At 45.2% G+C, this 13272-nt stretch overlaps 1 protein-coding gene across 2 annotated transcripts in view; it reads right to left on the minus strand.

Annotated features, from left to right (window-relative positions):
- The window catches only part of LOC105277738 (bifunctional heparan sulfate N-deacetylase/N-sulfotransferase), a 225192-nt gene that overhangs the window by 184103 nt on the left and 27817 nt on the right, over positions 1-13272 (minus strand). The window lies entirely within an intron of this gene.

Here is a 13272-nt window from a genome sequence, read left to right on the forward strand (position 1 = left end):
TGTAAACAAGCATTTTTATCGTTTTATTACGAAAGATTAACGAGATTGTGATCGTGCGATTTTGCATGTATCAATTATTATATCGGTATGCCGAATGATATAGACGTGGCACACACACACACACACACACACACACACAGTCTATCAATACCCACCAAGTCTCACATCGGCAACGCCACACGCAACACCGAAATTTTGTCACGGAAATTGCGCATTGCTGCGCCGATCGTCGTCGCGGTTTGCTCGCTCACAAATTCGACAAGGTTTTACTATCACTAGAACGCGTAATCTAAACCTCCGGATGTTAGGGATGGCGAATATTTGATGTAGCAAATACTCGATTCGAACGTATTTCGATTCGATCTAATTCAATTACTCGATGCAAGGCGTGAACGAGGCCACGAGGTCACGAACGAAGATGTGGTATTCTCCCGTTCATCTTTCCTACAAAATTCGCCAGAGTTTGATATCACCTTGGACGAAGACGTAAAACTTTTACGTGGCTCTAACAAAAAAGACGCACCTATAAAAGGTATACTGGCACAAGGCATAAAACGCGAGACACTGAACGACAGAAATGACCGTGTGCATCCACAGTGGCTTAATAAAGCCGAACGTAATGCACAAGAGTAACAACGTGTATCTACATTAAAATATGCCACATGATCGTTTTCAATTGCCATTAAATTGCCTTGGTAATTAAAATAACTCAATGTCGTGCATTGCACGTTGATCGTACAGTGTCGTAAGTTATCCACCTTTGAGTGGTTTTCTTATTGACTTTTCTTATTTAAAGAAAATTCGTAAATAAGAATTATAGATATTCTTACATCTTCGTCTGCAGTTTACACACAATGAACGCGATCACATGCAACAGATATAAAATTGAAATTTCAATGAGAAATTAAGTGATATTTGTTTGGCGACGATTCTTCGAGAATGCTTTGAACCGTGAAAACTCGAAAAACAGGAAGAGAACGCGAGATGTAACCGGACAAACACGAAACTCGTCAGAGCGGAAATAAAACAAACCCTCTGGTCTTCTCCGCGAGCATCGCTTCGTAATTACCGTGCAATTAACTACGCGACAATGAGACTACGTCTTTCGGAACGATTAATGGAATGAATTGGATCGGTGGAATGGATGCCTCGCACACCACCAAATTAGGCGGAGATAGATTTAAGCTGAACGAGTGGAAAAAAAAGAAAAAAACATTGAAATTTAAATTTTACGCTTCGTGCTCTCGATTGTGTTTAATTATAGAAAGATTTATTTGGAATGTAAAGTACAATTTACTAATTAATAGATTTATTCGATTTTCACGTCACTTTACATTACGTCGAACGTTGACGTACGTGGACAAGCACGACTACTGGCTGACCACATTACGTGATGACTACTGCGAGATTGTAATGACTACTCTCTGGTCGTGTTCGGCCACGAGAATAACCATGTATTGTAATAGTTGGCGGACTAGGGCAAAATACCAATGACATTGCACATGTTCACGCGCCAAAGAATAATGCAATTGTATATTAATATATTATTAATACATACACACGCGCGCGCGCACATTCATCTACACAAACTTGTTGTAACATAATTATAATGTTATCATCCTTAATGAATTCGGTATCGGATCGATTATGTTGGCATACATCTTCAGACGATGAGAAGAATGGTGTATGTCTCGCACGATAAGTGAGATGTATCAAGTTATAACTCAGTCCCGGTGGGAAATAAAGCGGCATACTCTTTGCGATCGAGAATCGGAGAAGAGACAAAAGAAATAAGAAAGATACAATGCAAAAAGGCAGAAAATTCAGAACGAAAATAAAACAGTCCGTACTGACTTTATCTGTATCGCATGCGAATTTGAATGAAGCATCATTCACCCGCGATGTAAAGCCGTGGCAACGCTGTCTAGGTGTCGAATTAATAGCGCAGCAGGAGTTTATGCGCGCAGTACCGTGGAACCACAGGCGAGAGATTTTGCACCAGTTTTGATACCCGGTTCCGGTTCACGGAGCCTTATACCGCCACCGTCTGCCAGAGTGTCTCGCATGCAGCTCGTAATTGTCGCGCACCGTTAAATGCGCTCTCCTCCGCAAACTTGTGAGTCGCACACAAGTTCATCGGTTGCGGGTTATTATAATAACTTTTCCTTACGAAACCGCGCTCTCTTCGAAGGAAGAAAATTCCAAATTTCAAGCAGATGATTTCTCGTTAGCGTAGCGGCGGCATTATCAATCGTTAAAGTGGCAAATATAATGCAATACATTCGAGAGAAAAAAAGAGGCTCAAAAAAGGAACAACTTTCCGAAGAAATCTCTTCGGAAATCGTGAGCGAGACGCGACATTAATTAAGTTTTAATAAATGCGCGTGTCGTGCATTTCCGCGTGAATGCTACAGTAACGTTAACGCCGCGGGCGACACGTTGATCACCGGTACAAAGTAAAATAATTAGCGGCGTTGTTTAGAACGGTGCATCAACGGAGGTGCGATAGTCGAAGCCTCGTCTCGATGAGGAAGACCATTTTCACCACGACATCGCGGAAACAACGACAATTACGTTATACTATGCTCGGCCGCGTTAACTGGTAATTCTCAAACATCCCGACAGACGTGCCGATGTACAATCGTGCGCCGCTGCCTAATTTAATCACTCGATTACGATAGTAATCACCGTACATCGCGCGCTCGCGGTGACCACGTTACTGCGTCACCGTTGCTACCATCGTTGCTGCCGGAATGCGCGGAGTGGTTCAACCGAGGCGACGCAAACGTCCATGATTTACAGGCGGAGGATGCACCGACTCGCATAACGCGAGCGAGTAAAGCACAATGATCCGCATTAGGCAATGATACCACGCGAGATCGGAGGAATTACGGGTCTACTGTAAAACGGACAAATCACCACCGTCGCCGATTGCGAGAGCGCAGCCGTTTTGGCGCCTGAAACCGCTTGTCTAGGGATCGTCCTAGCGTCACGTTGAATCATGTTCAAAGCTACGTCGCGGTTTAATCGAATCAGCGATGGTCTCGCCATATTTCAAGTCGAGGCAATTATTTACGGCTGTGTGAATATTAGTAGTGGTAGTAGGGACGCTAGGCTGAACTCCGCCGGACGATTTTTCATCCATCTCACGACGAGCGACGATGCTCCTCCAACGGAGGAATCGACGATTCGCCGTCGAGTTTGCGCCAATCTCGTATATTTCCGTACTTTGCGCGAGGAACGACCGCTCCTCGAATGGCAAACCATATCTTACGCGGCGCGCGGCAAAAAAGCTTGGGCACTCGGTTTATCGGTGCTACTGGGGGTAAACGGGTCGAGCTCTGTGCGCGATATGTACAGAAATAATTTTGCGGTCGCGCCCCTTGACACACCCATGCTTTATCGTAAGTATCCGCGACCCGCACAATCAGGAGAGTGTGTGACGGAGGCAGGAAATGCTCGCAGATATAAACGAGAATAGGGACGCGCGGGTGTACAAAGTGGACTGAGGCGAGTGAATACGAGAAAGAGGAGCAAGAGGAAAAGGAGATCGCGCCATCGCGCGCGCGCGCGCGTGAAAAAAGGAGGAACACGGTGGAATTTTCCGTAGGTTGAGCGCGACGTATCACGAGGTAGTAAATTTCGCGCCGACTTTTCCCAGGGAAATTATAATTTTCCCTCTCGTAAAGAGCGACTCCGTGACGCTAATGCGAGCGTACATTAGTCGAGAAAAATAGCCCGAGCTGCGGAGACGAGGGAATTTGTATGAAGGCGAGACCGCCTTCGCCGCGCGGGTTAATCGCCGGGAAAATGGCGACAATGGGCACTGCGGCGCGTACTAAGAATCAACGGCTCGACGATGACGAACCAAGTTTGTTCCGGAGAACTCGCACAGAGATATCTTGTGGTCGCGCGCTCCTCTTCATTTAGCTTGCGACGATCTAGCTGCTCTCTCATCGCGGCACTTTCTACGACGAGGTCGCATTTTCGCGAAACAGCGCGATGATACTTTATTATGCCCGACCAAAAATAGAAATCCGCTCCAAGTGATTGACACGAAGAGTACGGGGAAGGGAGATGGAGAAAGAGATAAAGTCGGAGTGCAACAAGATGAATGAAAGTGTAGCATCGATCGCGAGAAAGATTCGTCAAGCGATATTATTTTTAGTATTTAGTATTTTGTTTTAGTAAAGTACAATGAAACGTCGCACGTGCAGTTGCGTTGTACAATTATTATGTAATTCAGTTGCATGTAACTCGCATTTGTAATCCTAAATATTCTTTTTTCATCTTTATATAGAAATAATCCGTGTACGAACACCATCAAGTGCAATCTGCCCTGAGCACATTGTCGTAAACCGAGATCGCCGAGGGTACTTTTGAAATGGGAGCAACGAGAGTAGACAGTGTATACTTTTCTCGTAAAACCGTATGACTTGCAAAAGTCACCACGGATGAGTTAAGCCAATTTGACTTAAGAAGGTACGCGCCTTTTGCAACGGAACGCATGATCCACTCGAGCCTTGAGTCTCTTTTATGGGATCACCACGGCGGTTGGCATTTCAGTCAGTCTAAGTCTGCTTCGAGTGACCACGGACTCTCATACGTACTTGCATTTACCTCAGTAAACGAACTCGCGAGTCCATTTGTTCGATCGACGAGGACGCTGATCCACTTGGACTTTGAATCTCGTTTCTTTACATTACCGCGCAATGAAACTCTCATGCCGATGAGATTGCACGAAAGTATTACTTCTCTTAGGAATAAAGATGGAAGAACTTGTGGATGAGACGAAGAAATCACATCGTTTATCGCGGTAACGTGAGGATCATTAATCGAACGAGCTGCAATGCACGCGCGCGCGATACCACGTGCTCTATGCGGGAAATCAAGAGTCGAATCGTCCAGGACCGTGTGTCGGCGGAGATGAGAAATGTTCCGCGAAGATAACCTCGGACTAATCTACGGTGTTACTACTTCCGAAGCTGCCGGTGAATCCATCCGTTACACTCGTGGCACGCACGGTGATGGCATAACACGCACGCGGAATGACAAATGTAAATGTTAGAACGGAGGCTGTGTGCGATGGCGTTTTATTATTTTGGTAACAGAACCACCTCTCACGAGGGACGCTCTAATTCATCGACGTAATTTGTAAGAAGATTTGCATCGAGAACGGCCATTCAAAGCGGGCCACAAGAAAAAAAGAAAAACGTAATCGCGTATATACAACTGCTCTTATCGTTGCCGTACGTCACGATACACGCTACGAAAGGACGGCAAAAAGAGGCCGTTATTGAACGAGCGCCCTTTTCCATCTTGGACATTGAATGGATTTTTGGAGACACCACGTTACATCCACGTTGACTTGTTATCTCTTCCGTCCCGGCGACCCTGATGCGAGAGGTTTCGAGTGAACGTCGCAAAAACTACCGTCCCCAGGAACACATCAGGAATCTATCAGCATCGACGAGGGACAGCTGACTTTTTGTGCGACCTCCACCTCGTGTATTCGACCTTCGTGGAATTGCGACGGGGATCTCCCTTAGGACGGAAATTCCTGCCCGTTCTCGATCATCGACGATGTAATCGGGACTAACCGTCTCTCTCTGCTGAATGAACGAACGACATTTAACGACGTTGCTGTGATCGCTATCCGCAATAACGACCATATGTCACGCGCGTCTATGATGATAATTCAAATTACGCGGTTACATTTTTATTTCAAGTTCAGAGTATTAATAATTGCCAGGTTGTCGCGTTAATTATTGCACGCGCAGTTAGTAGACTCTGTCGTTCATTTGAGACTTTGAGTTTATCAGGTTTGTCAGCTATCGAATTTCATCCCCATAGCCCTGCAGGGCTATTAAAGGGCTGTTAAAGGAAGAGAAGAATTTTCATTATTAACGCGAATTCTTTGGATGGACTATGGCGATAGGCTCTTCTATTGCAGTACATCTTGTTCTCTTCGTTCTCCGTTTTTGGTCAGTACCGTACCGTTCGCACGTTTGGCGGTCCATGGGGCGAGTTAATTAAATCGTTCGTACCTTTAATAGACTAAAAGTGACCGGGGAACGATAGAGGGGGAACGGTATTGCTTGCGACTTGCGGGACAAATTTTGGCTAATCCTCCGGCAGTCTGGACATAACCCGGACGGAATCGTCGAGTGAGCCATGAATTCCGAAAGAGGAGTTTGCAGGAGAGAAAACTTTCGTAGCTCGTAGGAATGCCATTTAATCGATTCAACGCGCCCTCCGAGTTCTTCAGACCGTCCCGCTTCCGCCGCCGCTCATCCCATCATGTGGAATTCACACTGTAGGAAGTTGGTTCGGATCGAGAAAAGTGTTCCAGATAGGACGCGCTGAGGGAAACGCCCGCGTTGCCGTTCCAAGTTTGACGCGGCAATCGTCGCTTCGGAATGACGAGATTCCGTTCGAATGGAAGAGCAGCGTCGGTCGATTCCTGTGGAAGCGACGGTATAATCGACGGGGCCATTTCCAATGCGCTTCTCCGTCTTGCCCTCTCCGTCAACGTTAGGGTTTTATCCGGCGACGATTCCGCGACGCGCTAATGGATTTAAGCGGCAAGCAATAACTGCGTTTGTCGCGGTGCGACGCAGCTGTACTCGACGAGAATACCTTCTCCTCGATGTTACAACCGCGTAATTCCATCTTTATTTCTGCGCTTCTTTTTTATTATTATTTTTATTATTATCCGATCCCGGAAATAAAATTCTCCGCGCGAGAAAAATCGGTCGGTCGGTCGTTAATCCTGCGCTGAAATCTTTATCGCGTGGAAACGTATTTCCTTGCCCGTAATACGAACGAATCGTTAGGACGAGTTGCGAGACGAGATCCACCGCTCCGCGAGCACAGAGATGGACGGGAGCAATTATACTCTGATGACTTTGTATATCATCCGACGCGACGCAAGAAACCAACGGTGAAACCTCACCGAATCACCTCGAACAGATCGCAACTTTTCAGATCGAAGCTCCGCGAGTCGGACGGGGATGAGGTTTGCGAGGGATGTACAGAAGGAACGAAGGGACAACGTGGAGGTTCGTAAGAAACGCCCGGCAAAAGAGAGAGGATCAATCGGGCGCAAGCACTTTCCAATAGTTCTCCATCATACGAGGCGGATCGTTCGGTCTCGAAGTAAAATATTAGGTTTATTCTGGGAGTGCGGATAGTTAGAGCACAAGTTAAACAATGGAGCACAAAGTGCCGCGGAGTTTCCGAGTTTCCGCGCGAAATTGACGGGAGCGGAGGGTGGATGAGCACTCGATTCCCGCGAAGAAGGAGAAACCTTAAGGGGATGGATGCGAGATGTATGCGAGCGAGAGACGGCAGAATAGTTATAGCCCGCCGCGCGGTCCACTCCACAATAGATTTCACTTCCTCGAGCGCGCAGAGGCCGAAGCGCTGTTCGACATTACATGTAACGCGATGAGAAGACCCCTTTAGAATCTCCCATGTCCGACCCGAACCTAAGTAATTAACCGGCCAACAAAGTGCGCCGCGCTCAAGCGAAGGTTGGACGGACAGGAAAGTTAGTTTAGCCTCGGTTTAATATCATGCGGACGCTCGTCAAAGTTCAGCCGCTCTCGTCCCAAGAAACAGACGTCGCTGTTACGCCGTAAACAAGACGAGCCACTAATCATCAATAGCTCATTCCCATTCAGGAATCAGGATCACGAGCAGCCTCGCGAGATTATTCGTGCGTTGCATTTCCTTCAGTCTCTGATCCTTCAATTCTACGCTAGTTGATCTTGACGGTTCTCTTCAACGTGTACGCGCCCATGGTCTGCATACGCTTCGTTCGCAACTTTACATCGTTTACGCTGTACATTATCCCTCTTAGCTCTTAGTATAAGAGTAATTCAATTATCTGTTTCGAAAAGTCATCACAATAAATCTGACAATCATGACAATCGGGTGACACTTATACGATACAATACCTCATTTGTCGCATCTTGACACGATGACGGACAAATGGATAAATAATGTTGGCATTTTACACAAGCGGTTTATGGCTGTAGTTACTACTGGGTTTGTTTTACCTTTCCACAATGTATTCAACACTGGAACATTGATCACTCTCGATGGAATTGGATAGTAGAACCGCGATTCTGTCCAAGTATATTTTGGAATTTGTTCTGCGCATCGACGGAATTAAAATTAGTAATTTTTATGGCGATTAGCCTGCCGCGGATATATTGAAACAAATATGTAGTTCTTGGATTACACACGTGAGAATTATAATCCAACAATTATATATTCGATTCAATATATAACTTGTTGAAACAAGTATATATTTTGTTGGCACCCCGTGACAAGACATTTCGTTGGATCAATTACATTTTTTTCAGTGCACAACGTGAATTCTACATCGCGTAAAGAAATTAATTCGTCTGATGAAAGATATCGCGCAAATATGGACAATGTCATGAGGTATCTTGCGCGATACGTCACGAGCGTACCGCAAGGGAAGAAGAATAAAGGAAACGACCATAATCGACGTGGGCTTTTATAGTCGATGCAGTCTCGTTTACTGCCGTTGGTGTCGTAAATAGCAGTATCGAAAGAGTTACAGATAGCTCGCGGTCAATAAAGCTATCGCACTTACGTCACTCCACTTCGCGAAAAGTCGAAGGAAATCAGGATTCTCACAGCTTTTTTACGGCCTGATCTTTAAAGTCCTTATTACATATTATTTCTGCGACGAGTGATTAATGTATCAACTCTTATACATGTGATGATTCGCCGACAAATTTGTCACACGTGGAAATAAGACACGAGGAGATAATCTTAAACAGAATTTGTCGACGGTTATGAATAGATATAGACATAAAAATGTTATAATATGCATAAAGTCATCCTTGATTGAAAATGTTAAACACGCGCGCGTATTTTAATAAATTACAACCATACATCAATGAAAGGGATAATTTCGACGAGTTTGAATGTACCAACACAAACACGTGAAAATCGCACAATTTCATTTTATGGACTAAATCAACAAGTCAAATTGTGTACGTAAAAATCGACAATCGAACGGACGTTTAGCTTTCCCCACTGGGGGTGTACGTGTCAATCGCCAGTGCCCATCCTTTTTTTATCAATAATATTTTTACCATGGCGGAGAGAAACGTGATTTCACGCGGGTCGTGACAGCATAGGCTTTACTAACCGGCTTCGAGCAATCCGCAGAGCGGATTATTTTTTATCATGGTGAAGAAAACGCTCGATCGAGGAAAAACGTAGCATCGAAAACGCGAGATAAAGGTACATCATAGTTGATCCACGTTTCGTCAAGCGTGCAAATACTGCTATATTTTTGCAGCATATGAAACATTTTCTTATTATACATATTATACATTAAGCGGATTCTACAATGAGAATTTAAGATATAAAACTTAAGCTTTAAATCATAATAAATTGACCAATCACAGGCGATTTCTTTTTTAACATTCGACTGTGAGTAATAAATTTCTTACAGCTTAGAGCTTCAGGCTTAAATTGTGTGCCTTAAATTCTCATCTGTAGGACTCGCTTTAGTGCCAACTGCGCAACAGATTGTGAATGTAGTTACCCTAATCAAATATTATAATACTTTAATACGTAACCGCAATTTTCTCATTACTATTGTAGATATCCGCTCTGATTCTTGACGCACTTATGTCAGAACGAAACGTAATATCGCTGCTCCTCAGAGAGACTTTGAGGATGAGCGTGAAAGTCAACCGGTCTCCTTTAAATGAACTCGTCTCGCTGCTAATCGTTAGAAACGCAGCTTCGGGGGAAGCTTTAATTCAAGTACAAGTGACACACATGAAACTGACAGAGTGTCGGGTATACCCGGTAAAGTTTTCAAACGCTTTGTGCGTGAGACAGCTCGCTATCAAAGCCGTGTGGTACCCTTATCTCTGCGTACCGACCGCAGAGTCTGAAAGAGCGCGCGAGCGGATGAATAGCGCCACGATGTTTTGGTGGCCCTTCGAAGGGACGAAGGGTGTCGCTCGGTGGCATCATATTTGCCTCGGTGACGTTACGAGCTTTGCCGTAAAGCTTCACTGCAAAAACTGCGCTGCGGGATCTGAATACGCCGTGAAATTAACAGCTGGCGGGAAGTTTCGCACGGATTCGTCAAGTCTCGGTCCCGTATCCTTAAAGTCCGGCTCGCAATTAAGCATCGCGTAATTAAAATCACGACGTTCGGCGTCAGAGAGTGTCCTGGATGTCGCCGACATCAGAGAGTGCATCGAGTTAATTAACTCTAAACTTCTCTGCGTTTTCTGAACGTTCTCCGAGCGTTCACCGCGTGTTATCCGCGGGTTAAAGTCGATCAATAGATGACAGATAGAGAATCAACGGGGAGAAGCGCGTCTCCCATTCGTCCCGAGTTGAGCAGTTCGTAGGCGGTCGAGCGAAATGTTAGGGTGTCGATAATGACGTTAGCAGATCGCGGAATTGCCGTCAATCAGAGAACTGTAATGATATTAATGCGGAGAGACCCACCTTCTTCAACGTTTTGTTTCTTTTTCAATGTTCAGCTTTCAATTTTCATGAGTGAAAGTTACATCGTCGCGCCGGGCTCGTTAAGTCCGGGAGAAAAAAGGCTCAAGACGTCTATAATAATGTTATCGATCAAACAGAACGGGAAAGACGCGTGAGAGATCGCGCGGCTGCTCGAAAAAAAGATCTGGTGCCTGGTACAGCTGGTTAAATGTACAATTGTACAATCATTCCTGGAAAATCACAACCCCACTCTTGCTGATGGTTTTTGCAACGTGCGGTTAATGAAGGGGTGTCGAGCGCGGCACGGATAATCGTCCGCCAATCAGTCAAGTCGTAGAATCTTCCGGAGCAGCGATCAAGTGTACCCTATTGAGAATTGGAAACGCGGCACGAGCACGCTTTTGGTGCTTTTACGTGTCGATAAAAGAACAATTTACAGAAAATTTATAATTTGTCGAGCGTCTTTGACTTGTTGAATCATTATCGGACTTGTTATTTTAACGAGGCGCGATGCTTTAATATTATTCCAACGGAACGAGAAAGTAACGAGATGCCACGTAATGGCAGAATTGCGCGCACGCTGCAGCGTGCAGGGATCCGAGGACGAGAGAATCGAGGATTTGGAAACCAATAAATCCGACCCATCGATGGGTTGGGTCGGCCGCGTCCGCGAAAAATATTTTATTTTTGCGCGGAAACCCGCCGGCGTTCCGGTATTTTTCGGCGCGTGATCGTAAACAACTTTCATGGCGCGAATTGGCGTGCTCATCGAAATTGTATGCCGATGACACGCGAGTAGATCGCGAGAAACAAATGTTCATTTATTATCGTCTATCGGCGCACTATTGTTTGCGTGTGTCGCAATTTATTTTCTCAATGTCGTTTCTCGTATTCGTTCACTTGAATTCTTTTTGGTGATTTGCGCGATTATACGCACAAATGGAATACTTGTGCAATTGTTGGAAGCAGTAAATTGGACACATTGAACACATGATAAAGCGCGAAATAAATACATCTTATTGTTAGTTATTTTTCTTCAGACTCTCATAATGTAACGACGTCATTGTTGGCTGCTAGTGTAATAACTTGCTCAAAGAGTACTCGACGAGAAGCGTATCTGATCCCCCGAGGAGGGCATCATTCATTTACGAATGTAACGAATCATGTTGTAAAATTGAAAACAATACCGGAATAAATCAAGCAAATTCCTCGAAATTGGAGAAGACTGCATTGCTTTGTCGTAGAACTCCGCTGACACAACGTTTCTAATGGTACGGTTCTAACGGTTGCGTTTAAAGACGTTTAAGACGTGGAGATTTGAAAGCGTTTTGCTGACATATAATCGATAATCCCGTCGACGAGACCGTTGTTAAAGCGAAACAATGTCCACGTTCGGATTACGTTCAATTCATTTGTCACGCGCTTTCGAGAGTGGCTAATCGGCTAGGAGAGCTAACAGTAAGAAGAGAATCGAGACCAGCGGAAAAAAAGAGACATTGCCGAGAAATTAACTTCCATTGCTTAGTTAAACATCGGTATTATCGCAAAATACCATGTCTTTTCTTTCTTCTACTTTCGTTTTGTTTTTCTTAAGAAATTGTTCGCTAAAATAATATCACGTTCTAGCGTTTAGATAGATCTCAGTTTCGGCCCAGATCGAAAACCGAGACGCTTGCTACGGGCTAACGACATCATCACCGCCTTTCTTATCCGCCGACTTGTCACGACTTATTCCTTCTGTCAGAAAAAGTCGGAAAAAGTCAATATCAATTACGGAAGAGTACAAGAGAAAGAAGAACCAATTCCCTCTCTCACCCTCTTTTTCTTCCTATTGGCCTCTGGAGTCAAAGAAGCCGGTACAAGGTTCTTAATTATAAATCCGGACAAAACATCGTGGTTCCACGGTTTCTCGTAGCTCGACGTAGCGATATTGCATCTCGCGTAAATACTTAATAACGACTCTACCGACGGCCGTTCGGAGGGACGTTGCAGCTGAAAGTGCAGGTGAGTTACCCCTTAAACGTGCCAGTCTTGATAAGGGCCGAATTAGCAGCGCCACGTCGAGGAGCCCGGCAATTAGTCAGGGGGGCATGGACGTGCCAAAAAGCTCGGTAAACTCGCGGCCCCCGCGAACTTTGCGGCGACTTTGAACCGTAAATCAGTGTCTCGGCAGGGTCTCGGTTTTAGCGGGACGCCCAGTACACACCCAGTTTACTTGCAGGACTAATATCTCTATCTTCCGTTCGCGTTTGCATTCAATCATCATAGCACTGCATAGGGGTGTACACCTTGGAGTTGTGCGTAACGCGTTTGTACGGCAGAAACAGCCTTTTCACCCTGTGTCGCGTATAGTGTCGGTAACATGCTAGCTGGTTGCTGCGTCGGCAGTACGCTTTCGATTTATGATTCTGTACGTTATTTCGACAGCTCTTTCTCTCTCGTTTCATTCTTCCGCCGCCACCATCGACCTCCCAATCCCGATATTACTCTCTCCAAGCATCCTTCCCGTCTTTTGCATCATTCTCTGCTCCGCTCGAGTCTGTCGCATATATTATCTATTTCTTCCCTGTTGCTCGTGTCAGAGGCGCGACTATTCCGTGATAATCGATGATCATCCTGCGAATGGCGGAACTGCTTAACCGTTTGCATCGTAATTCGCATTGCCATAAATAGCGGTTTGATCAGTGAAGAAGAGATACCATTTCTCTTTTTTTTCATCGATTTCATGAGAAATTTTACCAGATCAGAGAA

Source organism: Ooceraea biroi, chromosome 12 (genome assembly GCF_003672135.1).
Source record: "Ooceraea biroi isolate clonal line C1 chromosome 12, Obir_v5.4, whole genome shotgun sequence".
Taxonomy (NCBI): Eukaryota; Metazoa; Arthropoda; class Insecta; order Hymenoptera; family Formicidae; genus Ooceraea; species Ooceraea biroi.